Here is a 27488-nt window from a genome sequence, read left to right as displayed (position 1 = left end):
ATTCACACCGGTGGCATCAACTGAAATCGAATCCATCATCAAAAAATCCAACCCTGCCTCCCACCCGTAGACCCCATTCCCATCAAATCTCTAAAGCTCATCAGTAAGACCATCACCAAGCCTATCACCGACATCATCAACCTATCACTCGAACAAGGAATATTCCCTGACAAACTCAAAAACGCTATAGTCAAACCAATCATCAAAAAACCACAACTCGACAAATCTGATCCAGCTAACTATAGACCTGTATCCAATCTCCCGTTCTTAGTGAAAATACTAGAAAAAACAGTCAATCAACTGACAGAACACATTGAAACCTTCAACATCCTACAACCTGCACAGCATGGCTTCAGAAAACTATTCAGCACTGAAACCCTCCTTCTTACACTGACCGATACCATTCTCAGAGGACTCGACCATGGTCAATCATACCTCCTGATACTCAACATATCCCCCGCATTCGACACCATCAACCACAGAATCCTCCTCACCAGACTCAAAGAAATCGGATTACGAAACACTACAATCAAAGGGTTTGAATCTTATCTCACAAATAGATCATACAATGTAAAGATAAACACCTCAAAATCCTCCCAAATATCTATCACACACGGTGTCCCGCAAGGATCATCCCTATCATCCACCCTATTCAATCTATACCTCCTTCCACTTTGCAAATTCCTAGCAGAATCACACCTCACATATTTTGTATATGCGGACGACATCCAAATATTACTCCCTATAAACAAAACCACTGAATGCACCCTAGACAGATGGAACCAACTTAGCACAAAAATAACACTTCTACTATCACAACTATCTCTCTGCCTCAACCAAAACAAGACTGAATTCCTACACATCTCCAATGATCACCCCTCTGCCCCCCTCAAAATCAACACCTCCATAAAGAACATTGGGGTGCAACCCACACCATCTACAAAAAACTATCGACAAAGAACTCAACTTCAAGCACCACGTCTCCAACATGATCAAAGATGGATTCTTCAAACTGCAAACACTAAAAAAGCTCAAACCCCTTCTTCACGCTCATGATTTCAGAACAGTCCTGCAAATAATAATCTTTTCGAAAATTGACTATTGCAACACAATACTTCTTGATCTCCCTGAAGCCACTATCAGACCCCTTCAGCTATTACAAAACGCCACCGCAAGGTCATTAACAAACATAAATAAATGCAACCACATCACTCCCACACTAAAAGAGCTTCACTGGCTTCCCATCAGCCAAAGAATTCAATACAAAACCCTCACCCTCATCCACAAAAAAACAAACAACAACGAGATGAACTGGTTAAACAATTCCATACTCCCACATTCCACACAAAGAAACCTCAGATTCTAGCCGTCCCTAACTCCAAACAGCACACCTCTCATCAACCCGCAAACGTGCCATATCTGTGGCTGGCCCCGCACTTTAGAACACCCTCCCGCCACCTCTCAGAAATGAATCTTCCACTCAAGTATTCAAAAAACAACTAAAAACTTGGCTCTTCAGAAAAGCCTTCCCACCAGACACTTAACTCACCCCCTCCACACACAACCCTCCCTTGTACACAATACCCCTACCACCGCAACCCACAGCCCCGCCCCCTCACCCAGCATTCCCATCCTCCCTCCTGACCATCCTCCCCCCTCCCCACCTCAAGAACCCCTCCACATTTGTATTTTTTTTATCCTTCCAAAGACTCCCTTAAACAGTATCCTTTACAGCATTTCCAAAGTGCAATGTTAGAATATTCCTGTAAATATTCCTCTTCCTCGTTGTCATCAGTTACCATGCTACAATGTAAATAAGCAGACCGTGCCTTATTTAGTCATATGTATAGTCAATTGTTCGTTCTTTTCAGTTACCATGTTACAATGTAAAATAAGCAGGTTATAAGAACATAAGAAAATGCCATACTGGGTCAGACCAAGGGTCCATCATGCCCAGCATCCTGTTTCCAACAGTGGCCAATCCAGGCCAAAAGAACCTGGCAAGTACACAAAAACTAAAGTCCATTCCATGTTACCACTGCTAATGGCAGTGGCTATTCTCTAAGTGAACTTAATAGCAGGTAATGAACTTCTCCAATCCTTTTTTTAAACACAGCTATACTAACTGCACTAATCACATCCTCTGGCAACAAATTCCAGAGTTTAATTGTGCGTTGAGTAAAAAAGAATTTTCTCCGATTAGTTTTAAATGTGCCCCATGCTAACTTCATGGAGTGCCCCCTAGTCTTTCTACTATCCAAAAGAGTAAATAACCGATTCACATCTACCCGTTCTAGTCCTCTCATGATTTTATACATCTCTATCATATCCCCCCTCAGTTGTCTCTTCTCCAAGCTGAAAAGTCCTAACCTCTTTAGTCTTTCCTCATAGGGGAGTTGTTCCATTCCCCTTATCATTTTGGTAGCCCTTCTCTGTACTTTCTCCATCGCAATTATATCTTTTTTGAGATGCGGCGACCAGAATTGTACACAGTATTCAAGGTGCAGTCTCACCATGGAGCGATACAGAGGCATTATGACATTTTCCGCTTTATTCACCATTCCCTTTCTAATAATTCCCAACATTCTGTTTGCTTTTTTGACTGCCGCAGCACACTGAACCGATTTCAATGTGTTATCCACTATGACACCTAAATCTCTTTCTTGGGTTGTAGCACCTAATATGGAACCCAACATTGTGTAATTATAGTATGGGTTATTTTTCCCTATATGCATCACCTTGCACTTATCCACATTAAATTTCATCTGCCATTTGGATGCCCAATTTTCCAGTCTCACAAGGTCTTCCAGCAATTTATCACAATCTGCTTGTGATTTAACTACTCTGAACAATTTTGATTATCTCACTCATCATATTTCTTTCCAGATCATTTATAAATATATTGAAAAGTAAAGGTCCCAATACAGATCCCTGAGGCACTCCACTGTCCACTCCCTTCCACTGAGAAAATTGTCCATTTAATCCTACTCTGTTTCCTGTCTTTTAGCCAGTTTGCAATCCACGAAAGGACATCGCCACCTATCCCATGACTTTTTACTTTTCCTAGAAGCCTCTCATGAGGAACTTTGTCAAACGCCTTCTGAAAATCCAAGCACACTACATCTACCGGTTCACCTTTATCCACATGTTTATTAACTCCTTCAAAAAAGTGAAGCAGATTTGTGAGGCAAGACTTGCCCTGGGTAACGCCATACTGACTTTGTTCCATTAAACCATGTCTTTCTATATATCTTATTTGTTTAGTTATATGTAAACCGATGTTTTACCTCTATCGAATGTCGGTATATAAAAACAATAAATAAAATAAATATGAAAGGATGAGGTGAAACATGCAGCCTCTCTCTTTAAACAAAGCAGATGTTTGAAATTGTTTATACAGCGATCTGATAGTGATGAGATAAGATTCCTTTTTACTTTTCTGCTTTAATAAATTAAAAATCACATGGTTAGAACAGAATAGGATTTCTTTCTTTAGGTAAAATACTCACAGTAGTTTTAGTAAATGAAAAAGTCTTCCCAGGTGATTAGACTTAAAAAGAAAGCGTTTCTACTATTTGCCTTTATTTTGGATATTATCTATTGGCATTCCTGCTTCCTGCTCTGCACTATAGAACTGAGAGACATGTTTGTTCAAAATGTGCTCATTTGAAGCTATTTTCATATCATAATTAGATCTAGAAAGGCTTTGAGTATTTAATTTATCAGAAAGGGATATATTGTTTTTCCTTGATTCAGAATTCCTAAGAGAGTTAATTACTAGTGTTAAAGTTTAAAACTTGAAAGAACACTGGCAGTTAAGGGTTAGCAGCAGAGAGAAAGGGGGGTGAGCGAGGGATGCAGGAAAGTGTTTCTCAGGAGAAGACAAACAGAGGAGAAAACTCCATTCAATGAATTCATCTTTCAATTTAAAAACACATTGGTGAGGAATTTAAAGATATTAAGAAGAAGAACCTTGATTTAGCAAGAATGTTTAGTTTCGTTTACAGAGAATAAAAATTTGTATCTTGTCAGTACAGGGAATACAGAATTGAATGAGCTCTTCCTTTTTGGAGTTTTGTTTGACCAGAGCATTACTACTGTAAGTTTTTTTGAAGGTACGAGTAAGTGAATCTGATGGAGTACGTTATGACATAGTAATGTTAATTATAAAAAATGACTAAGAGAATTGAGGTGGTTTTGAAAGTACAGTTTCCCTGGGACATTGAAAAGTTACAAGCATTCCTTGGCATTGTAACACTGGTGGGGGTTGGTCTCAGCAGTCAGGATTCTGGCTATTATAAGCATCCACAGATTTGGTCATCACACTGGAACACCTAAAGCACCCCATAGGCCCTTTCTTGCAAATCCAAATTGATTTTATCAAATTGCCTTTATGTCAAAATTACAAGTACGCATTAACAATGATTTGCTATTTCTCAGGATGAGGAAGGCTTTCCCAGTAATGAAGGCAGATATCTCTGTAGCTAAGATTCTGCTGAGAGAATTTATTCCAAAGTTAAAAACTAAAACTGGTATTATTCTACACCACAACTTGTGGTAGTGCCTCCTACAGGTATGATAATAGAAACAAGAAAGTAGCTTCATGACCGCTATTTGCTGAATTAAGGCATATCAAAATATTTAGTTTCAATAGAACTGTAATTTCACTGTAACCATTACCTTAATTTTGTTGTATGCCAGACATTTTTTCAGATTGACTCTGCCATGAAAGATTTAACGCTTGAAGATGACACTTTTCCCAGTTTGATTTCCTTTCTTTTTAAAAAAAATCTACGGTATTTTTAATTCTGACTTGTTTTATTTTGGATCAATCCAAACACTTTTTGGTCTAATTTTTTAGCTCAAATGTGTGTTAATTGTTGTTTGTCTTTTGTGTGTCATGATACCTGAAGAATGCAATGAATGAATGTGTGTGTCAGTGCAGTGAAATATATGTTTCTATGTAACGTCTGAACACTTAAGTTGTTTGTGGTTCTGACTATTGCATGTTACCTAATAATAAAGTGGGAATACTATAGTAATAGTATATATGTAGAGATTACTGAATGCAGGGAGTTCTGGCCATGATGGAATCTTCTCACTGATTAAAATTTGAATTTGTTTTGTTCTTATATTAGGTTTTGATCCGTACATACACATCTCACTTAATAATGAATTAAGAGGCTAAGCTTCGATGTAAAAAAACAAAACCATACTATACACCATACAGTACACCATACTGAGAGAACTGTATAAGCCATGTGTCATTGATTTCAGAAATCATCCCATCCTTTGCCACAGAAGCCATCTTTTGCACCCTTCGTTATATGAACTGAAATGATTACACTTCTTGCCCGATTTCCTCTTTATGTTTGTCTTGTTCTATGGACACAAAACCTAATTTTATAGCAATAACAGAATCATGGCTAAAAAAAATCAGATGTAGATCTAAAGAATCAACTACCAAACAAAAACTACGAGGTTTTCTCGATCCCAAGAATAAATAAAAGAGGAGGCGGATTATTATTAATCATTGAAAAAATATTTAAAACTAAATTACTCTCAATCAAAACACCAATGAATCATGAAATTGCCCTTTTTGATACTAATCATTTTCAAATCTGCCTGGTATACTGCCCTCCCAGTCTCCTTGAGCTAAATATCTCCCCACTAATAGAATTTTTCACAACTCATCTAAATCCCTCTAAACCCACCATAATATTAGGTGACTTTAATCTACACATGGATACCCTCCCCCTATCTAATACCTGCCAAACACTATTAGACATAATGACTGCACTAGGTTTTAAATTGATCACAGACAAACCAATATATAAAGCAGGCAACTCATTAGATCTAACCTTTATTAACAGTAGCCTCCTTGAAAACATAAAAACTGAATACACACAAATCCCATGGTCAGACCACTTCCTCATTAACTCCCAGATAAAGCACAAAGGACCCATAAAAAAACAGAACATGGAACCAGCCGAATCCTCATACCGCCCCCCCCTTATAACACTGAAATTCTTAAAGACAAACTATTCAAAGAATTAACACATATCAACTACGTAGATAGCCACAACGCTACAACTGACTGGCTAAACAGAATAACTTCTTTAGCTAACAAACTAAATCCTCTACAAACTGCCCGCATTAAAGAACCAAAGTCAAACAATCCATGGTACAGTGAACAAATCAAAGGAGTAAAACGGATACTTAGAAAAAATGAAAAAGAATGGAAAAACAACAAATCAACCGAGAATCTAACTAAGTACAGAAAACAACTAGCATACTACAAAAAACCAATCTTAGACACCAAAGAAAAATACTACAGCTCAAAAATAGAAAAATTTGCAAACAATGCCAGAACCCTATTTAATATAGTAAACAACCTAACATGTGACAACACTATCAATCATCTAACCCTACAAGAAAATCAATGCAATGATGTAGCCCAATTCTTTAAAGACAAAATTGAGAATCTAAGGAAAAAAATCCCAGTAACTACAAAACAAGAGATTAGGATGCCCACTAGAGACATCAGTATCTGGGTTGAATTTGAGGAGGTATCACACCCTGAAGTAGAAAAAATGATTAGGCAATTAAACCCTGCTACCCACAAAAGCGACACCATACCCATTACAGAACTTAAAAAAATAGTCAACACAATAACTCCGACCTTAACTAAAATCATCAGTCTCTCACTAGACGAAGGAGTAATGCTGGATACCTTGAAAGGAGCCATAATCAAGCCAATTATTAAGAAAAAGAACCTTGACCCCTTAAATCTTAGCAACTACAGACCAGTCTCCAACTTACCCCTAATAGCCAAACTAATCGAAAAATCAGTTCAAAAACAACTATCTAACCACCTTGAAAACAACAACATACTATATCCAGCACAACATGGATTTCGCAAACACTACAGTATAGAAACATTGCTATTAGCTCTATCGGACAATATCTTAAGAGGATTCGATACAGGAACACACTACATTCTGGTTCTATTAGATCTCTCTGCAGCATTTGACACTGTAAATCACAGAATACTAATCAATAGACTGAAAGAAATAGGACTCACTAACAAAACACTAAAATGGTTCGAGTCATACTTAAGTCACCACGGAGATGCAGGAAAATTAAATCAGTCCCGAAGCATCCAAATTTTAAATATGCAAATATTTTTATTCATCAAGTCGGCAACTCCATTGCTCAAAGGGTACAGAATTTATTCGACACAGGGTCCCCCGACACGGACCTGTGTTTTGCCAAACGCGGCTGCGTCGGGGGGGAACAGTAAATTCTTTGTGGCATTCAAACTAAAAATACAGGAAAAGACTATTAAAATTTTTAGGATAGAGACTGATTACAGCAGTGGATCCTATATTGTCAAGACAATAAATATAATACCATATGGGTGAAAGCTTTTATAATTTATACCCACAGAGAAAAAAAACAGCGCTTCTGCAAAGTATTGGTAAAGTAAAGCGAAAATAAAGATTTTTTTACAAAAATTAGGGCGGAATTCACCAAGTTATAAAGCACCAATCGGACACAAAAGATCAGAACTTCAAGATTATGAGCGGCTATCCTAAAAATAGCAGCGAATTACAGGACAAATCATAGATATATTTAATAACTTGTAAGAATCTCAAACTTCATTCGATACATCAAAATAAAATAAATTAATCGAGATAAGTCAACTTTCAATGTGGACCTTCTAGCATTTATAGAGTCTAAATATTTGTGAGAGGTTCTGATCGCATATTAAAACAAAATGAGTAAAGAGCAGGATACCTTTAAATTTCAGCGTCTTAGACGGCATTTTCGGCAAGGAGAGCCAAGAACGCCGGCATTGCTCAATATTTAAAGTGTCAAAATTGGCGCCAAAAACCAACCAATCCGAAGAAGGTTACCATAGGAACACCCAGCCAGTCAGAATTGAGCACGCCCAGGGGAACAGCAGCGATCTATCAAAGAAAATATTGCCATTCGATTTCATTATTAAGTCCCGCAGGCGTGAGACTATTTAATTTAAAAATCCATTTTTGTTCCCTACGTGCTAGTATATCAGAAAAACAACCTCCTCGTGATGGTGGCAAAACTACATCAATAACATAGAATTTAATATCAGATTCAGTGTGTCCCATAGAGGTCCAGTGTGTAACTAAGGGAGCTGTTTCTCTGCTATTTTTGATATTCGAACGGTGTTCGATAATACGAGTTCGAATTGGGCGAGACGTCTTGCCCACATATAATTTTGCACACGGACATACAATTGTATAGATCACACCTTTGGTTTGACATGTTGAGGCAAAATTCAACCTATATCTAACATGTGACCCAGGATGTTCAAAAACAATTAAATTGGACGTCAAGGAACACACTGAGCAGTGTCCACATGGACCATGACCTAAATTTTGTGTTGCTTCAGTTACAGTAGACTCCATAAATTGAGAATGTACCAAAACATCTTTGAGATTGCGACCCCGACGAAATGAAAACCGGATTGGAACATCAAAAATCTTATGTATTGACAGCATTGGCCAATACTGTTTAATAATATTGGTAACACGATATGAGTGGAAAATGGAAGAACACAATTGAAGCAATCTTCAGATCTAGTTTGCGGTAAAAATAAATATTCACGATTAGCATACAAAGCTCTTTTAAAAGCTCTATGGAGAATTCGACGTGGGTACCCACGCTCCTGAAACCTTGCTATCATCTGCTTAGCTTCGGTAATGAACTCATCACGGGTAGAACAGATCCGTCTTAACCTAAGTAATTGGCCTGTTGGAATATTTGACCTTAAAGGAATGGGATGATGGCTATCGAATCTTAACAATGTGTTTGTCTGTAGTTTTTTGAAAAATGGATGTGCTAAAACTTTCATTATCAACTGAAATGGTGACATCTAGAAAAGCAATGGATCTGGGATCAATCATAAAATTAAATTGCAAGTGTTTATTACATGAATTAAGCCAATCGTAAAACATATAAAATTGAATGTCAGAACCCGTCCATACTAAAAAGACGTCATCAATGTACCTTAACCATGTGAATATAAAGGGAGCCCATGACGATGAGTAAATGAAATCTTCCTCAAATTTACTTACGTAGAGGCAAGCTAAACTGGGAGCCATGGTGGCTCCCATTGCTGTGGGTATAAATTATAAAAGCTTTCACCCATATGGTATTATATTTATTGTCTTGACAATATAGGATCCACTGCTGTAATCAGTCTCTATCCTAAAAATTTTAATAGTCTTTTCCTTTATTTTTAGTTTGAATGCCACAAAGAATTTACTGTTCCCCCCCTGACGCAGCCGCGTTTGGCGAAACACGGGTCCGTGTCGGGGGACCCTGTGTCGAATAAATTCTGTACCCTTTGAGCAATGGAGTTGCCGACTTGATGAATAAAAATATTTGCATATTTAAAATTTGGATGCTTCGGGACTGATTTAATTTTCCTGCATCTCCGTGGTGACTTAAATATTGATTGTGGAGAGCAGCACTTGCTCCTTTTGATGTTTATGGACTTCGAGTCATACTTAAACAATAGATGTTTTCAGGTACAAATAAAAAATGCACTTTCAGACAAAGTCAAACTGCTAACTGGTGTCCCACAGGGATCAGCCCTATCTGCAACACTCTTTAACATCTACCTCCTCCCAGTATGTCACTTACTAGCAGGACTGGCAATCGTACATTACATTTATGCAGATGATATACAATTACTGTTACCCATTCCAAACACCATTGAAGAAACAATGAAACTAGCCAATATGTACCTAGAAATAATCAAACAGCTCCTAAACCAGATTGAATTGGTTATAAACATTGACAAAACTGAATTCTTACATCCTGAACGTAAAAACACTCACCACACACAACCAACATTCACAATCAAAAATATTCAAACCACCGAGTTAGCAACAAAAGTTAGGAATCTAGGAGTAATAATTGACCCTGAGCTAAACATGAAACAACACATCTCACAGAAAATAAAAGAAGGCTATGCAAAACTAATGATCCTAAGAAGACTAAAACCTCTATTAACGATTAACAATTTTCGCACAGTTCTACAAGCAATGATATTCGCTAGCACAGATTATTGTAACTCCCTGCTGTTAGGACTACCTCAATCTACAATTCGGCCTCTGCAAATATTGCAAAATTCCGCTGCCAGAGTTTTGACAGGCAAAAAAAAAAAAAAAAAAAAAAAAGAGTGATCATATTACAGGAACACTTGCTGAACTCCACTGGCTTCCAACCGAACAAAGAATACAATATAAAGCACTTTGTATAATCCATAAACTAATCCACGATGATAAAGCCGACTGGCTTAACACGGCACTGCGCGTGCATGTACCACAAAGAAACCTGAGATCTGCAAATAAAGCTCTTCTAACTGTCCCCTCTGTCAAATCAGCACATCTCACGCAAGTAAGGGAAAGAGCACTGTCACTGGCTGGTCCTGTACTCTGGAATACCATGCCACTCGAAATAAGACTACAGACAAATCTGAAATTATTCAACACTAATCTGAAAACCTGGCTTTTTAAACAAGCATTTTATAAAGATAAAGAAAAGGAGAAAAACAGTTGAGTGATAAGGATGCACCAAGCTAGAAGTTTTTAGTAACCTACATAAGCATATTAATGTTAAAATCAAACTGCCTAATTTATTCCTAACAATCAGGTTTAACTTACACACCTAGTTTATTATTTTACATTGTTACCGTACTATGATGGCACACGAGTAATTTGTAATCTATACCACCCATATTTCTCTTTATCGTGCCCTTCTGTAAACCGTTGTGATGGTATTTAACTTAACGACGGTATAGAAAAAATTTTAAATAAATAAAAATGGAGGGATGGTCTTACCTAAATGCTGTTTTCCTTGCTTTTATGAGTCAATGTACCCTTATTTGACATGTCATAACTGATTGTCATAACAAAAATATTTTTATAATATACCGAGTCAATATCTAGTTAGGTACCTATTTGCAGATGCCATTATTTAGATTTTCAAATTAATGATACAGTCTGAAATAATGCAGTTTTTATTGGTCCCTACATTCCAAGCGTTTTGTAGCAATTTCCAGTCCTATAACTTCTAATACGTATATGCATTTGCTTGTTGAGTCAGCTAAATGATTGCTTGATATGTTCTCCTCTATCTTTATCTATGGAAGCTATTCTGAAGGTTCAAGAGGAATATATATAATTCTCCCTTATTTCTTGTTTTTATTTTCCTGACTTCCTTCACTTTCCTGTGCAGGGACTCACCCAGGTGGTTTGTTAGCCGTACAAGGACATTATTTTGTACGTGGACACAAACCATGCCAAGCACTTCCCCACAGGGTGGGCTGGCACTTGTTTCACTGCAAGTGTTTTATCCTACACACACGTTATTCAAATTTGTCTGTAATTCCAAATGTTTACTCTAATTATTCCCAAATGAAGAGAGGACTGCAACAGTCGTTAGATTTCCTTAAATCTAACAAAACCTCCCTACTTACTGAAGGCCAAAATGTAGGTTTAGCCATTACAGGTGTCATTCCATTAGTTACTGTGATTCCTTTTTCAATTTATGGTACAAAAATACAATGATTATAAGCCTTTTTAGAAGTTATGGCTTATGAGTATACTTTTAACTAAACTATTAATGAATTATCATAGCCATATGCAGAAACGAATGATTATCTGTTATAATCCCAAGGTGGAGTATGTGCTATTGTAAAAGGACAAGGTTGTGTTTCCGTTGATAATTCTGAATTAGTAATGGATTTGGTCTACCTAATGGGAACAGCTGGTAAATTGGCTCACATCCCTAGGGGAAATTGCAGGGGTTTCTCGTGGTTTGCTCTGGTCCTTCTTATATTTGTGATAGTAGTGAGTATGTGTTTGCTTACCTGTTTATTGTTTATGGGCCTAAACATCTCCTATCACCTTGAATACAGTCAACATTCAGAGGTCAAGTATGACACAGAACCTCTATGCTTCCCTCGATACAGCAGCTTCCCTGGAAAGGGACCACCTCAGGATGAGTTATGTTGACAATGACAGGTAAGATCAGAGTACGCCCTCTGACAACTTAAGACAGTCGCATGGCCCTGATTGTGATGATTGTCCCAATCATCAAGAGGGAAATGAGGACTTAGGTTAATTTACTGCTTTAAGAAAACTGCCCCATGTTGACAAGTAACTGGAATAAAAAGGCCTGAGGGAAGCATATGCAAGCCACATTTAACAGTATAAAACACTAATGCAAATTTAAAACCATGAGCAAACGGCACTGCACAAGAAACAGTATGGTCTGTAATCGGCTCCGTTTACTTCCTGAAGGAAACACAAATCTCGTTCCCTTCGGTTTCCGCTATTTTGATTTTTGTATGCATGCATGAAATAAACAAATCCTGCCAGCTCTTATAAGATCTCTAAGCTACTTAATAAATGTTATGTTTTGAAACAAAGTCTGTTTCATCACTGGCTATCTCTGGGCAGGAAACCAGGTGGGGTAAGTTTCAAGGTTTTTAACAGAAGTCCAAGATTTCATGTGACCCGGGGTCAAACATGTGGAAGAGGAAGACCACCCCTCTTTTAGCCCAGGTTTGAAAGAGACCCCTGCAGTCTCAGCCTGGGCGAAAATATAGATTCCCTAATAACGGAGTCAACAGGGAAAAGAGACCCATCAGGCCACTTAGCCTTTGCAGCCACCACCAAGCCTTTATGCAGAGGTAGATTAAACACCTTGGAAATACCAGTGCACGCAACACTAACGGGCTTAATTGAATAAGAGAGAGGTGACCAAGAAGCAGCCATTCTATTCAGTAAACCCGCTTCACAATAGCATTATTTGTCCGTGATCCACTCCCCCACAAATCTCAGCTGGCAGGCCGCATTATATAACCTGAAATCTGGTAGTCCATAACCTCCCGCCTCTTTATGGTGTTCCAATGTACTATATTTTATGCGTGCCTTCTTACCCTTCCATATAAACCGAGAAAAACACGAGCTCAAGCGCTGTAGATCCCTAACCGTTTACCAGCAGGGAGAATATGCAAAACATAATATTCTGGGCACAATGATGATTTTTAAAAGCGTACACCTGCCAAAAAAACTCAGCGGGAGAGGGCACCATGCTGTCAGCTGCGAAGTTATTTTTGCAATAGTTTCGGTAACGTTAAGTTCATATAAAATGTAGAAATCCCTGGGGATCCAAACTCCCAAATACCAGAGCCTCCCAGGCGCCCATACAAATGGAAAGGGGCCCTGCCAAGTAGTCTGCAGCCAGGGATCCAGTGCTAGTGCTTCTGACTTGGAATAATTTATTTTCAACCCTGCTACATTCTTGAATTGGTCAAAAATACGGATAACAGGCATTCTACTGTGGGGACGCCCTACAAATAGCAAAAGGTCATCCACAAAGAGTGCTGTCTTAAGAGGGCGATTACTGAGGCTGAGCCCCCAAAGCTCCTTTTCCTCCCACAATCATATGGCCAAGGGTTCTATTGCTAATACAAATAAGAGTGGTGAAAGGGGGCAACCCTGAATACTTGCCCTGGAGCAATTACATACAACAAAAAAACATCCTTAAACACGGAATCTCTTCTGATCTCTCTCACGGACTCCATCATCTTGAACTTGGACAAAAGACTACCTCACCTACTCATTCTCCTCGACCTTTCTGCAGCCTTCGATACGGTCAACCATGCAATCCTTCTAGACCGTCTCGCAGACATTGGTATCTCTGGTACCGCTCTCGCCTGGTTCCGTTCATTTCTTAACAACAGATCATTCAAGGTAAAAATCAACAACAAAGAATCACACCCAATCAGCTCCAACTTAGGGAAGAACCTTGAGGGACTCCTATCACCCACCCTCTTCAACATATATCTTCTCCCACTTTGCCTCCTCCTTTCCAAGCTGAAAATCAAGCATATTTACGCGGATGATGTTCAAATTATCATCCCGATTAAGGAGTCACTACTAAAATCCCTAAAATTCTGGGACAGCTGCTACCAGGAAATCAGCGCACTCCTCACGAAACTCAACCTAGTCATCAACAAAGACAAGACCGAACTCCTCGTCATCTCCCTCGAAGACAACCTCTTTATGAGAGAGACTACCCCTCTTCCAGTGGGTCAAACACAGGAAGACAGCCACTCGATCACCAACTCCACCTCAACAATTCCAGACAGCCTGAAAAACACTTCTTATGTTAGAGATCTAGGTGTGCTCTGGACAACCAGCTTAACCTCAAAAGATTTGTAAACAGCACAACTAAGGAAGGCTTCTTCAAATTACAAGTTCTCAAAAAGCTAAAACCCCTCCTGCACTTTTATGGATTTCCGCCTGGTTCTTCAATCAATCATACTCACCAAAGTTGACTATTGCAACTCCCTGCCGTCACCACCAAGCCTCTACAGATGTTACAGAACACAGCCGCCAGGATCTTGACGAACTCAAAAAAAAGGGACCACATCACACCCATCCTCTATAACCTCCACTGGCTCCCCATTAAATATAGAGTTCTCTACAAAGTCCTAACCATCATGCATAAAAACTTAAACAACCTAGCACCATTGGATCTCACCTTCCAGCTCCGGCCTAACATCTCCTCCAGACCGATAAGGAGAGCATACCAAGGCACCCTTTTCGTCCCACAATCTAGATCTTCTCTAAGAAATAGGGCCCTTTCCACAGCAGGTCCTACTCAATGGAACTCTCTACCACCAGATCTCCGGCAAGATTCTTGTCCAATCTCTTTCAAGAAAAAACTTAAAACATGGCTATTCAGCCTAGCATTTCCAGAACCCGTATGTTAACCATTTCATCCTCACCTTTGCCTCAACATTCCCTTTCTAATTTCTCCTTCTCAAGTATATGTTTTAACTCGCTCTCATATGCACTCTCATAGTCTCTATTCTCCCTTTATCAGGGCCTTTGATCCCCTCTGGTTCTGCCTTTATTCATGCCGCCTTCTTTCTATCATGCTCTGTGCAATTCTCTTTATTCGTTCCGTTCACCCTTTATGCAACATGCCCAAATGGTTTTGTGCAATCTTAAGCCTATGTTCATCTTTTTGCTTTGTTATGGTTTTTGTTTATGATATTAACTCTTATACCTTGTTACTCAAAGTTTTCTGTTTTTGAATGTTTTTTTGTTCTATGTAATTGCTCCAGGGCAAGTATTCAGTTGTTTCACTGTAAACCGGTTTGATTTGTATCCAAATGCAAGAAGATCGGTATATAAAAGCCAAAAATAAATAAATAAATAAATAAATAAGTTTGCCCCTTGACTCGTGTCATTCTTGGCAATCTGTTTTGCTGGTCTACAATCTGTTATTCAGTTAGTAAGCTTACTAACGGGCCAATTCAGTAAAGTCCGCGGGAGAGCGTATGAACGCCCCCTCGCCTGTGCGCGCGATTCTGTATTTAAATTAGGTGGTGCGGTAGAAACGGGCAAAAGGAGGCGCTAGGACACTAGGCGTCCCTAGCTCCTCCTTTTGACCCGGAGCGGCGGCTGTCAGTGGGTTTGACAGCCGACGCTCAATTTTGCCGGCGTCGGTTGTCGAGCCTGCTGACAGCCACAGGCTCGGAAACCGGACGCCGGCAAAACTGAGCGTCTGGTTTTCGGCCCAACAGCCGCTGGCCCATTTAAAATTTTTTTTACTTTTTCTACTCTTCGGGACCTCTGACTTAATATCGCCATGATATTAAGTCGGAGAGTGCACAGAAAAGCAGTTTTTACTGCTTTTCTGTGCACTTTCCCGGTGCCGGCAGAAACTAGCCGGTAGGCGCTAATTTCTTAAAGTAAAATGTGCGGCTTGGCCGCACATTTTACTTTCTGTATCGTGCGGGCATACCTAATAGGGCCATCAACATGCATTTGCATGTTGAGGGCGCTTATAGGTGCCGCAGGTTGGACGCGCGTTTTCCGCCCCTTACTGAATAAGGGGTAAGGGAAAACATGCGTCCAAGGGCAGGTTAACAGTGCGCTCGGAGCGCACTGTACTGTATCGGCCTGTAAGTGAGAGAAAAATTTATGAGTAGATGTTTGTCGCATATACATTGCAGAAAGCTACTCGCTGCTGGTTAAAGAGTCCCCACAGCAACTATATATCTCCCTTCCTTATCATGATATATGCGGATAAGCTGAAAGGGCAGCTGTTTATGAATAATAATAGCTACTCCTCTCTTTTGCAATAAGAATGAAGAGAACATGCACTGCCCTACCCATTCCCTTTTCAATCTTCCATGTTCTACATCATTTAAGTGTGTCCCCTGAAGGAATACCACTTGCGACTTTGTATGTTGAAACACAGCTAAATTTTTTCTTCTTAAATCGGCAAATGAATTCCATCAATGTTAAGGGTTATTTGTATAAGCAAAGGGACCCCTCCCAGGAGCCTATCTACAAAACAAAGGATTCTGGGGCCTCCCAGCCATGACCCCAGTACCCAGAACATTTGTATTATGTTTTAATTACCTCCTGCCTTTACCTTTCTTCCAGCTTTTAAGCTTCCCAAGTTTTTACTCCTTGTTAAATGTAACTTTGCCTTATTCACCTCTCTTGTTAATTACTTTTATTTATTGCTTCAGTTATACCCTTGTTTTATGTAAACCGATCCGATATGGTTATTACTATGAAGGTCGGTATAAAAAAGTGTTAAATAAATAAATAAATAAACATTCATAGGCAAATAAATAATTCCCTGGTCTCTTTCCCTTATATCTTTTCCCCTTGCATTTTCCCCCTGTAGCATCTTTTCCCCTTCACGCATCCACATATTCAACACATACATCCACATCCATACAAACATACTTACAGACTCCAAGAGGCACAGGGTTCCCGTCGCCCGCTCACTCGCTATCAGGTGTCAGGGGAACCCTCTTCTAGCCCCCCTCCTCCTGAAGATCTTTTCCATAAAGTTGATTATATTGTACCCGTCTAACATTTCTACCAAATACTCTATAGGCATTAACATAACAGATCTGGGAATTCTCCAAGTTTAACTTAAACAATATATCAATGAACAGTCAGTGCTCCTGTTATAGCTCGAGCTTACGCACAACGTTCAATATTGCGAATAGGTTGTCTTCTGAACCTCAGCATATAATGGAAGCAGAAACGTATGAGGCCCCTTTTCCCCTATATAAGCAAGTCAAAAGGGCACCGACCATTAGGATCCTAGTGATAATAAAGCTATGCCACTCCAGGATTTTGCAGCGTTGCAATGAAGGTTGTGGCTTCAGCTTTTGTGTGAAGAAACAGCTATTATCATGATGGAAGCGCAATTTTGCAGGATAAAGAGCAGCAAAACGGATTCCTCGCTTATGAAGCTCAGAACAAGCCGGCGACATCTCCTTCCTTAGGGCTGCTGTGTTTGCTGAAAAATCATCGAAGATTAGAATCTTTTGCCCCTGATATTCCACTGAAGTCGTTCGGCAAAAGGCTCTTAGCATCTGTACTTTATGCGCCCAATTAAGGATGCGTGCCATGACCAGCCTGGGCCTACTGTGAGGCTCCCGTGGCGGACCTAAGCGGTATACTCGCTCACAGCATAGTTGATCTCCCGGCAGCGGCAGCCCTGTGTGTTTAGGAAGCCAAGATTCCACAAAATTCAGCAGCTCATCCTCTTTTACAGATTCAGGTAGCCCGATTATTTTAACGTTGTTTCTGCGGCTCCTGTTCTCTTGAGCTTCTAATTTATCCATAAGTTCTTTTTGTCGAGCCTGTAGCTCAGCCATGCGGCATTCGGACTCCACAAGCCGGTCTCCATGCTCTGAGAGCACCGGTTCCACTCCCTCCAGACGTTTAGATTGCCCCTCTAAAGTGTCCCTAATGCCATCCATATCCATGGAGATTTGAATTTTTAACAGGCTACCTCCAACGCTGCAGTCACACTGCATGTAATTTACTGGATCACTTCATCTGAGATGGTGGCTAGCAGCTTGGGGCTCTCCGTTGCGGCGGCCATCTTAGATACTCAAGGTCATCTGGCAGCGTGGTTTTGGGTGCTTCGTTGCCGCATTACCTGCCTGCCCCCTTACTTCCTGCGGGGCCAGAGCAATTGGGGAGCTTTCCTGCACCAAATTTTTTTTTTTTTAAACGCCGCAGTTTGACAGGGTTTTCTAAGCGATTCGTGGAGGGGGGGGGGGGGCCGCAGAGCTCGCTCTCCGCGCTGCCACTTGGCTGACATCATCAGAAGTCTTCATTTTGTTTTCTTTTAACCAGTTAGCAATCCAAAACAGGATCTGTCCCTATCCCATGACATTTTAATTTTCTAAGAAGTCTCTCATGAGGGACTTTGTCAAATGCTTTCTGGAAATCCAGATAAACTGGCTCACATATTTATGCCCTCAAAAAACATGGAAGGCTTGCCTCTTGGTGAGGCAAGCCTTCCATGTTGGCTTTGTTCTATTAAACTATGCCTATCTATGTGTTCAGCAATTGTGTTCTTTATGTTTGTGCCATACAAAATCATAGTGTTACGCACGCCAGCCGCAGCAGACCCGAGTGCCCGGATGGATGTCCGAGGTCACGGCATGCGCTCATGCGCCTTCGCTGCTTGAGTACCCAAATTGGACGTGCGTTCATGCACCTTCGCCGGCGGGGCTGCTGGAAGCCGCTTTCGCAGCCAGCTGCCCCCGGGAGGCAGGGGAGCCGCGGTGGGCGCCTCGAGAGGAGGGGAGATGCATGAACGCACATCCAATTTGGGCGCTCAAACAGCAAAGGCGCATGAGCGCACGCCGTGACCTCGGATGCCCATCCGGGCGCTCAGGTTACAATTTCTATTTGCTTTAATAACATGTCGAGTCGATTTTCGCCCTGCGCCTTGCTTCGGGAGGGGGAGGGGGGGGGAGAGAGAGAGAGAGGACTGGCAATCCCCGATGCCCGAGCGTAGGAGAACCATCCACTTCCTGGTACCTGTGATTTCAAATGTCATTTGAAATGACAGGTACCAGTGCACCCAGGATACTGTATAGGGTGCTGTATAGCGCTCTATACAGTAAAATGGATTGCGCTTCATGGACGCGGCTTACATTTGCATGCCATTTAAATACTATATCGAGCGGTATGTGATCCGAACTGTGCGGCACTGCCGCACTTTTTCTTACGCGCCCTTATTGTATCGGCCTGTTAATTTGCACATGTGCAGGCGCACAGACCTGTTCCAGACGTCTGATCCCCCACCTAATTACTGCTTGAATATACCTCACTGCTTGCATAATTACTTTGTTTGCACATCCCTCAAATAATTGTTGCAGGGTTTAACAGGTCTATTTGCTAATGTCTAGAGCATAAGGGAGGCATCTCGCAGATGCTGATTAGGACTGTGCTCAAGAACAAAGGTCCAATGTGCTTAACTGTGGCACCAGGAAGACCCTCCCTCCTGCTTCAAGCAGTTTGCTTATTCCCACCATATGCATCTGCTAGAATTAGACTTCTCTTGATAGGATTTCTTATATAATAGTATAACAGGCAAAGCAAAAAATTGATTAGATCATCAACACATACCCCAGAGATGGCAGCACCATCAGATCTCTTGAACCCTTGTGACTTGGAACATAAAGTCTGAATCTATATGTATATATGAATGTATAATTGAGCAGCTGTTATTGTCTGCACTCTATGTAGTGTTATTTGCACCATTTAGTGTAAGTAATGTCTTTTGGTGGCAAGATATATATAGGCTAATGGGCCTGGAGGGAAATCAGAAGGAATACAGGTGGAGCTGCCTGGGGACTCCCCTGTAGATGGGACACTAGACAGACAAGGCAAGTCTGGAGGACTCTGCAATCCGGGAGCTGAAATGGGTGGAGGACCCATTAAGTGTCCTGAGGATGAGAAAGCTGGCAATGGTGGAACAGCTGACATTATTCTCTGTGGCGAGAAGGGCAGGAAGGGATAAACTGGCAGATAAGTCCGCAGAGGTGGCTGGAAGGATTGCTCTGGGTCTGGAATGAAGGAGAAGAAATTGCAAATAATGTCTGTGATCTATTCCACTACCTGTTGTAACCTCTGGGCTGGTGTCAATGGAGATGCATCTTCTTTGGAAACCAGCACAGGCTCTCATCCTCCTCATGGAGGTGGATTTGAAGCTAGGAATAATGGAACAAATTGGTTCTGGTTCTACAGATGTAAGCTCTGGGACACTGGCAGGACTCTGGTGATGGAGGTGGGAGCCGGAGTGAATCATCTAGTATAGAGGTGCCATAGACTGCATAGAGATGAGTAGATAAAGCTGCTCTCAGTACTTCATGGGCATAGCGCTCACCTGGGCGCACTAGTAAGACAGAAAGTGATACCAGCTGCTAAACAGGTTTGAGCACCATGAAGTGGTAGAGAGATAAGACTGTGGAGATATATACGGTGCCTCATCTGAGCTAATTTGAAGGATTCCAGACTCCTCCTGCATTGAATGCATATAATTTATATGTGGTATGTAATTTTTTTTTTATGTATTATGAATGTTTTAATTTGTAAATTGCCTCGATTGATGGAGTGGTTAATAAATATGTAATTGCTCCAATGCTTTGTGCACTGGTTTTTTTGAGGCTCAATTCTGACAGCTTCAATGCACCTTGAGCCAATTTGGTCTGCATTGGGTACTCTGATGCGCCATGTGCCGGCTGGTCCAATGCACTGTGCACACCATACTCCATGCATCGATGGTTTTGATATCTTCAACACATCTTTGAAGGGTACACTCTTTGCTCAATGCTCCATCACATCCTGTTGAGCAAGGACACTTAGCACTCTACATACCTGGGGGTTCTCGTCTGGGTCATCACAGTGAGAGGAAGCTGTGGAAATTTGCCCCGAAATTGGTGCAAATGAAAAAAACCCTACAATGGTTCTCATCCTATTTATCACAAAGAACCTACCAGGTGTCAAATCAATGACACCCTCTCAAAGAAAATAAACTGACACCAGAGTTCCCCAAGGCTCTGCTCTATCTGCGACACTCTTCAACATTTATCTTCTCCCGATATGCCACTTCCTAACAAACCTCAAACTGACCCACTTCATATATGCGGATGATATCCAAATACTAATCCCAATACACGACACTCTGGAAGATACCTACAAAAAGACAGCCACTTATCTCACAAAAATAAAGCAACTACTTACGAACATGAAACTCATCTTTAACATTGATAAGACAGAAATAATTATAATGGATAGAAAAAACAAACTCTCCTCAACTACTATCACTCAACATAATAAACCAAAAGGTGGCAATCTCACCTGTCACTCATGCCCGCAAACTATGAGTCATAATTGACAACGAACTATCCTTCAAGAAACACATCACTGCTAAAATCAAAGACAGATATCACAAACTCATAACCGTAAAACATCTAAAACCTTTCCTCTCCCCAAACGACTTCAGAACAGTCCTTCAACTACTCATCTTCTCCAACCTGGACTACTGCAACACCCTGCTATTAAACTTACCTCTCACCAGCATCCGACCATTCAAAGTCCTTCAAAATACAGCAGCCAGAATACTCACTGGAACTAAAAAACATGACCACATTACTCCAACTCTGATATCACTACACTGGCTCCCAATAAAATTCCGAATGGACTACAAAATTCTGTCCATATTACACAAAATATACGAAAAGCAAACAAACTGGCTATGTACATCAATAAAACTCCACTCACCAAACCGAAACAGAAATAGACTTAGTTTTTGGGTACTTGCCAGGTTCTTTTGGCCTGGATTGGCCACTGTTGGAAACAGGATGCTGGGCTTGATGGACCCTTGGTCTGACCCAGTATGGCATTTTCTTATGTTCTTAACCTCCGCTCAACAAACAAAGGTCTCTTAAAAATTCCTCCTACTCGATACAAACAACTTACCTCAACTTGGAAAAGAGCCACATCCCTAGGAAGTCCTGAACTCTGGAACACCCTCACAACCGAACTTAGAACACAACAAAATTTAAAAACCTTCAAAAAAGAACTAAAAACATGGATGTTCACCATAGCCTACCAAAACACCCAATGACTATCTTTTACTACTTCCCTCCCTACCTGCAATATGTAACCACGTGGAACCAATGTAAGCACGTAATATAACATGTATAGCCCGATATCCGAACTACGTTTAACGCCCACAATAACTATGTTAACACTCGCACGAATCTTTTGAACACTCTGTTAAACATTGAAACTTTGTAAACCAATGAGATGGCAAACTCGAATGACGGTATATAAAACTCGATAAATTAAATAAATAAATAAATGAAGATTTACTATGGTGGCTCCGAGAAGAACTAGAGGAATCACGATTTATGGAAGCAGACGTGCTCTTGCTTTTGAGGCCAAAGGCTTGCATTCTTTGCCACTCAGGACTATTGAGAGCACATGGACATTCTACCACAAGCCACACAGTTAGACTAGGCCCACATCATACCTAGATAGATGTAACATTGCTCATGGCCATCTGTTATGGACATGATTTTGGCCACAGGATACCAAGACTTGAAGCCACTAATGATTTTCCTAGCAGCCATGTTCGAGAAATTTCAAGGCAACATCTAAAACATTATTCTTTTTTTTTTTTTTAAGCCAAAGGCTAAGTAGAACTGAAAAGTGCTGTTGTAAGTCACTGGAAATAGCGAGGTTTTGAAAATTTTTAGTTTAGTGAAAAATTCTGAAGAGAGACAGACTTTCCATGTGAAAAACAATCAAAAACAGACTGAGGAGGATCTGAGGCAACACCCATGCAGGAACTACCACACATGCTCTACTAGCTTGGAGAGACAGATCCATTCAGTAATGCCGGATAACATCACCCACACAGATCATGGCTAATTCATCCTGCTTATCGATGGAAAAATGCTTAACTGCAAGATACTGCTGTTTACACAAGTCAGATGCTAGAATGGGGTGGTGGGCAGAAGAGGTGACAGGATGAGAGAGTTGAGGATGGGGTTTGACAGAAATGAAGGAAAATGAGACTGGGTTAAAGTAAGAAATGATTAATATGATGAGAGTCAAGAGTAGGATTAGGGTAGGACCGAATTAGTGGAGGGTGGGTGAATAGGTTGAAAGAAGGACTAGTGTGGGAGACAAATTTGGAGGATTAGTTGAGGGCATTAAGAGTACTTAGAGGTTGAGGAGAGCAGTCAGAGTGGGGTTCATGAGGAATCGGGCAAGGTCAAAAGAGGGGTTGGAAAATAAAAGATTAGTGTGGGGTGGGAACTGGGAAAGGAGATGTGACAGAAAAGGTATAGTGTGGGAATTTGAGAGAGGGCTTAGCGTGGGCAGCAGAAGAGGAGGTGAGAGCGAGGGAGATGTTAGGGAAGACAAGACTAATATGGGGAGGCTGGGAAAGGGTTTGGGGTGAGGGTAGTGGATGAGGGTCAGCAGTAGGAATCAGGAGAAGAATAGAAATTATGGCAAGAATGGGTAAACACTGGAGAACTTGACTGGGATGGGGTGCCAGTGAGGGTCTGAGGAACCCCTGACAGAGGCCTGAGGAGATTCAAAGAGTCAGTGTGTGCAGACAATAAAACACTGTTAGTTGTGACAATACAGCATGTGGTCACAAAGGCAAATAGGAATTATTTGGAAAAGAATAGAAAACAAAACTGAGAATATCATAATGCCTTTGAATAAATCCATGGTTTGACTGCACCTTTAATACTGTGTCCAGTTTTGATGCCCCATTTCAAAATTGACAGTGGACATAGAAAGGATACAGAGAAAGGGGGACAAATATGATAAAGGGTGAAATGCTCCCTTATGGAGAAAGGTGAACAGATTAGGGCTCTTTAGCCTGGAAAAGAGACAAGAAGGAGAATGAATGAAATTTATAAAATCATAAATGGAATGGAACAGGTAAATGGGGAATGGTAAATTTATCCTTTCAGACAACCCAGTCGCTCTGCCCTCCACTGCTAGTATCTAGCAGTCCTCCCTGTTTAATCCTGTAAACTATTCATCCTTTAAAACCCTATGTAATCTCTGTAAAACCCCCTGTAATTCATGTAATCCCTTTAGAACCACATGTAAACCTGTAAAAAGAGTAACCTTGTAATATTTAATATAACATATTTGTACATTAGTTAACCTTGTTACCTTCTATCCTGTTTCCTTCATACTTTTGTTTATGAGGTTTCTCTGTTATTGAGCCTCCTATTGGTTGTCCACCCCCTGTTATTTGTACTTTCCACCTTTTGTTATTATGTAAACCGATATGATAATGTACTTTAATGTCAGTATAAAAAAGCTGTTAAACACTAGAACTAGCACACACACCATGAAACTAGCAACCAGCAGATTTAAAACAAATCACAGAAGTTTTTTTTTTCACTCAGCACATAATTTATGAAATCCATTGTCCCAGAAGGAAGAAATTAGCATAGTGGGGTTCAAAAGAGGTTTGGTCAAAGTCCATAAACAGATTTTAGCCAGGTAGACTTGGGAAAGCAAGTTCTATTCCCTGGGAGTAAGATACAAGAAATAGATCAATTACTGGGGCTCAACCAGATGCTTGTGACCCAGACTTTCCATCTTTGGAGACAGAATGTTGGGTTCGACAGACCTTGGTCTGACCTAGCATGGCACTTATGTAATGTTTTGTTGTTTCCTTTAAGGTCTGTTTTACTAAGGCTTTCACTAAATCAGACCCTTACTTTCAATTTATTATGGCTCACCCCCTCATATCCACCAGCCTCCCTCTCTCACCGAGGCATCCCCTTCTCCCCCACCCCACCCAGTCTGCCAGTCATTGACCCTTCAGCATGCCAGTTTCAAACAGTCAACCCGCTCCTCCAGTCAGCTTCAGACACTCACTTGATTAGCAATGGGCTAGAGATGAGGCACCTGCTTCTTCTGCAGCTCTGGAGGAATTTTCACTTCAGGATTTACACAAAGCAACTGTTATCACTACTTGAGCTTCTGCCTTCTTGGGACTACCACAGCTGCTCAAGCTCTACCCCTGCTGTGACAGCAGCCGCTGCAATCATGCCACACTGCCAGAGCTTTACACTGCAAAGAGTATGTTTTGGCAAAAGGTGGCAGTGGAAGCTAAGCACAGCACACCTGTACATACTGGCAGATCCCTCATTCCCAGCTGGTAGCCCTCCACTGCCTGCCAGAACCTGAGGGGTGCTTGGGCCAGCAAAGTAGAGACCCCCACAGGCCAGAACTCAAGGCATTTTCATCCACTACCTGGGCAATAGTTTAACCACTCCAGAATCAACAGGATGAAAACAAATCGTTGGGAGTGGGAACTGATGATGGCCGTAGATAGAGGATAAGGTCAACTACCAGAAATTAAGGATGGCGATACGGTAAAGGAAAGGCACAGGTGAAGGGGCTCAGCACGAAAGATGCTCAATTTTATTTAAACCTTGACTTTACTCTGTCTTTCGTGGCTGTATGGCCTTTTTTAAACGGATTACAATAGATGAAAAGTGGATTTGAAATTACAAGATGCAGACGGGTCAGTTTTAAATGCTAGATCTCAATAAGTAAGGGAAGGTAGTTTTACACGTTAGCTCATTACGACAAACAGAATAAAACAAAAAGGAAAAAGATTAAATTGAGTTAGGGCTAGGACAAGAGAACAGCTGTGAAATGGAAAGAGGAAAAGAAGGCCACGCTACGTTAAGAGAAGGTTACATGCAGGGGAGGGTCCGCAAAAAGGAAATGAATGGGGGTGGAGTAGTGGTTACACCTACTCAGGGACGAGGAGGTAAGGCCAGACGCACGAAGGAGCTCTTCCTACAAGGAATGCATATCTTTTCGGAGCCCTGGAGAAGTTAATTCGTGGGTTTTTTCCCTTAGATGAGCGGGAGCGTCGAGGATTAGCCCTGTACAATCATTTGTTATTTTTACCTGAAGAAACGCCAGCAGGACTTCTGCATACCTAGGCAGCCCCTCCCCCACAGGAAACGGAAAGAGGACTGATCACGTGATCGCTATCACGGGCACTTCCTGGGCTTGCCAACTTTGCTTATTTGGGCTTTTTTTTCTAGCGATTCGCTTTTTTTTTTTTTTCAATTCGCCAGTTGCTTGTTATTGGGCGTTTTTTACTGTCAATCGTATTTTTTTGGACTTGGTGGGTGGGACTTGTGTCCAGCTGTCCCTGTGATTGGCTGCTGCTGCTGCCGATGAGGCCTGTCCAGTAGTCAGAGGAGCACGTCGGGGGCAGGGAGGCATGGCATGTAAACAGTGTCTGCTGACCACAGAAGATTTTTTTGCAGCAGGATAGGTTTGAACGCTGAAGGGAGCGAAGCACTCTTTTGGCAACAATCAAAAAGAAGAGATACCTGGAGGAGGAGGAATGAGTGTGAGGGAGCTGGTCGTGGGCTGAGAGGAGTGGAAAGAGGAGAAATGGGGAGGGGAGGGGGAAGATGGGAGGAGAGGGAGAGGTCAGGAGAGAGGGGAAAGGTGGGAGGGGGAAGATGGGAGGAGAGGGAGAGGTCAGGAGAGAGGGGAAAGGTGGGAGAGGGGAGGGGGAAGGTAGGAGAAGATGGAAGGAGGAGGTGTGGGGGAGGGGAGTGTGAAGGGAGGGAGAGGGTGGAGGGAGGGTAGAGACTGGGGAGTGGAATGGAGGGTAAGTGGAGGCCCAGGGGGATTCTAGCCTTGCCCGCTTTCCAAGAGGGAGGGAGGCTTTGATTTTGTTTTTTGGCCTCTTGATTCATTTTTTTCACACAAATGAAACGAATCAAGCAATCCACAAACCGAAATTCATGGAAAAAGTACCTCCTGAAAATGAACTGAATAACAAAAACAAATTTTTTCCCCTGCACATCCCTATCCCTTAATCTTCAGGAAGACTTTTTTGGAGGCTTAATCAGGCCTCAGAGGCAAAAACCTTGACTTCCGGGGTCCAAGATGGCGTTTTAGTGAAACGGACAGGAGCATCTCTCTTTCTGCTTACTTTTTCTCCTAGCAATGCCGCATTCGGCGCGTAATCGAAGGGCAAGAGAGTGTTTGGCCTCAGAAGCTCTCCCTCTCCTTCCTGTGGTGGGACCAATGGACGCTCATGTTCGGCGTGATGTAGTTACTCCGGGAAGGGGCTCACTGTCCAGAGTTCGGGGGGAAGAAGAGCCCAAACACGTCCCAGAGTTACTAACATCACTATCCTGGGAGGAGAGGTCTCCACCCGTTAACCCCGCTGAAAGATGCTCCTACCAGCCATGCAACAAGGGGCTCACTGTCCAGAGTTCTGGACAGTGAGCCCCTTCCCGGAGTAACTACATCACCCCGAACATGAGCACCCTTGGAGAGTCTCAGCCAGAGCCCCTGATGCTGGAGGAAAGCCTTTCAGCCCTACGACAGAGCTTTGGGGAAGCGGGAGAGGTTTCTGCTAGAGCTGCCCCGCAGCAGGCCGATGAGAGCTCAGCTGATTATACATCTTTTCGACTATTGGAACTGGTAAGACCTCAGTTATTTACTTTAGAGATTTGGCAAGCAGTACATGTCCTGAATTCAAAT

At 41.5% G+C, this 27488-nt stretch overlaps 1 protein-coding gene across 8 annotated transcripts in view; it reads right to left on the bottom strand.

Moving 5' to 3' along the window:
- CLASRP (CLK4 associating serine/arginine rich protein) overlaps positions 1-26001 on the bottom strand; it is a 531120-nt gene extending 505119 nt beyond the window's left edge. For 6 of the 8 annotated variants that reach the window (XR_003859212.1, XR_003859213.1, XR_003859215.1 and 3 more), the window contains exon 1: positions 25884-26001. The gene's annotated coding sequence lies outside the window, so the exon portion shown is untranslated. The remainder of the gene's footprint in view (positions 1-25883) is intronic. The other 2 variants (XM_029620008.1, XM_029620009.1) reach the window with 2 other exon arrangements.
- Between the last annotated feature and the right edge of the window lie 1487 nt (positions 26002-27488).

The sequence above is a fragment of the Rhinatrema bivittatum genome, chromosome 11, assembly GCF_901001135.1.
Source record: "Rhinatrema bivittatum chromosome 11, aRhiBiv1.1, whole genome shotgun sequence".
Classification (NCBI taxonomy): domain Eukaryota; kingdom Metazoa; phylum Chordata; class Amphibia; order Gymnophiona; family Rhinatrematidae; genus Rhinatrema; species Rhinatrema bivittatum.
The sequence above is the reverse complement of the archived record's forward strand: the minus strand, read 5'-3'. Positions and strand labels throughout refer to the sequence as shown.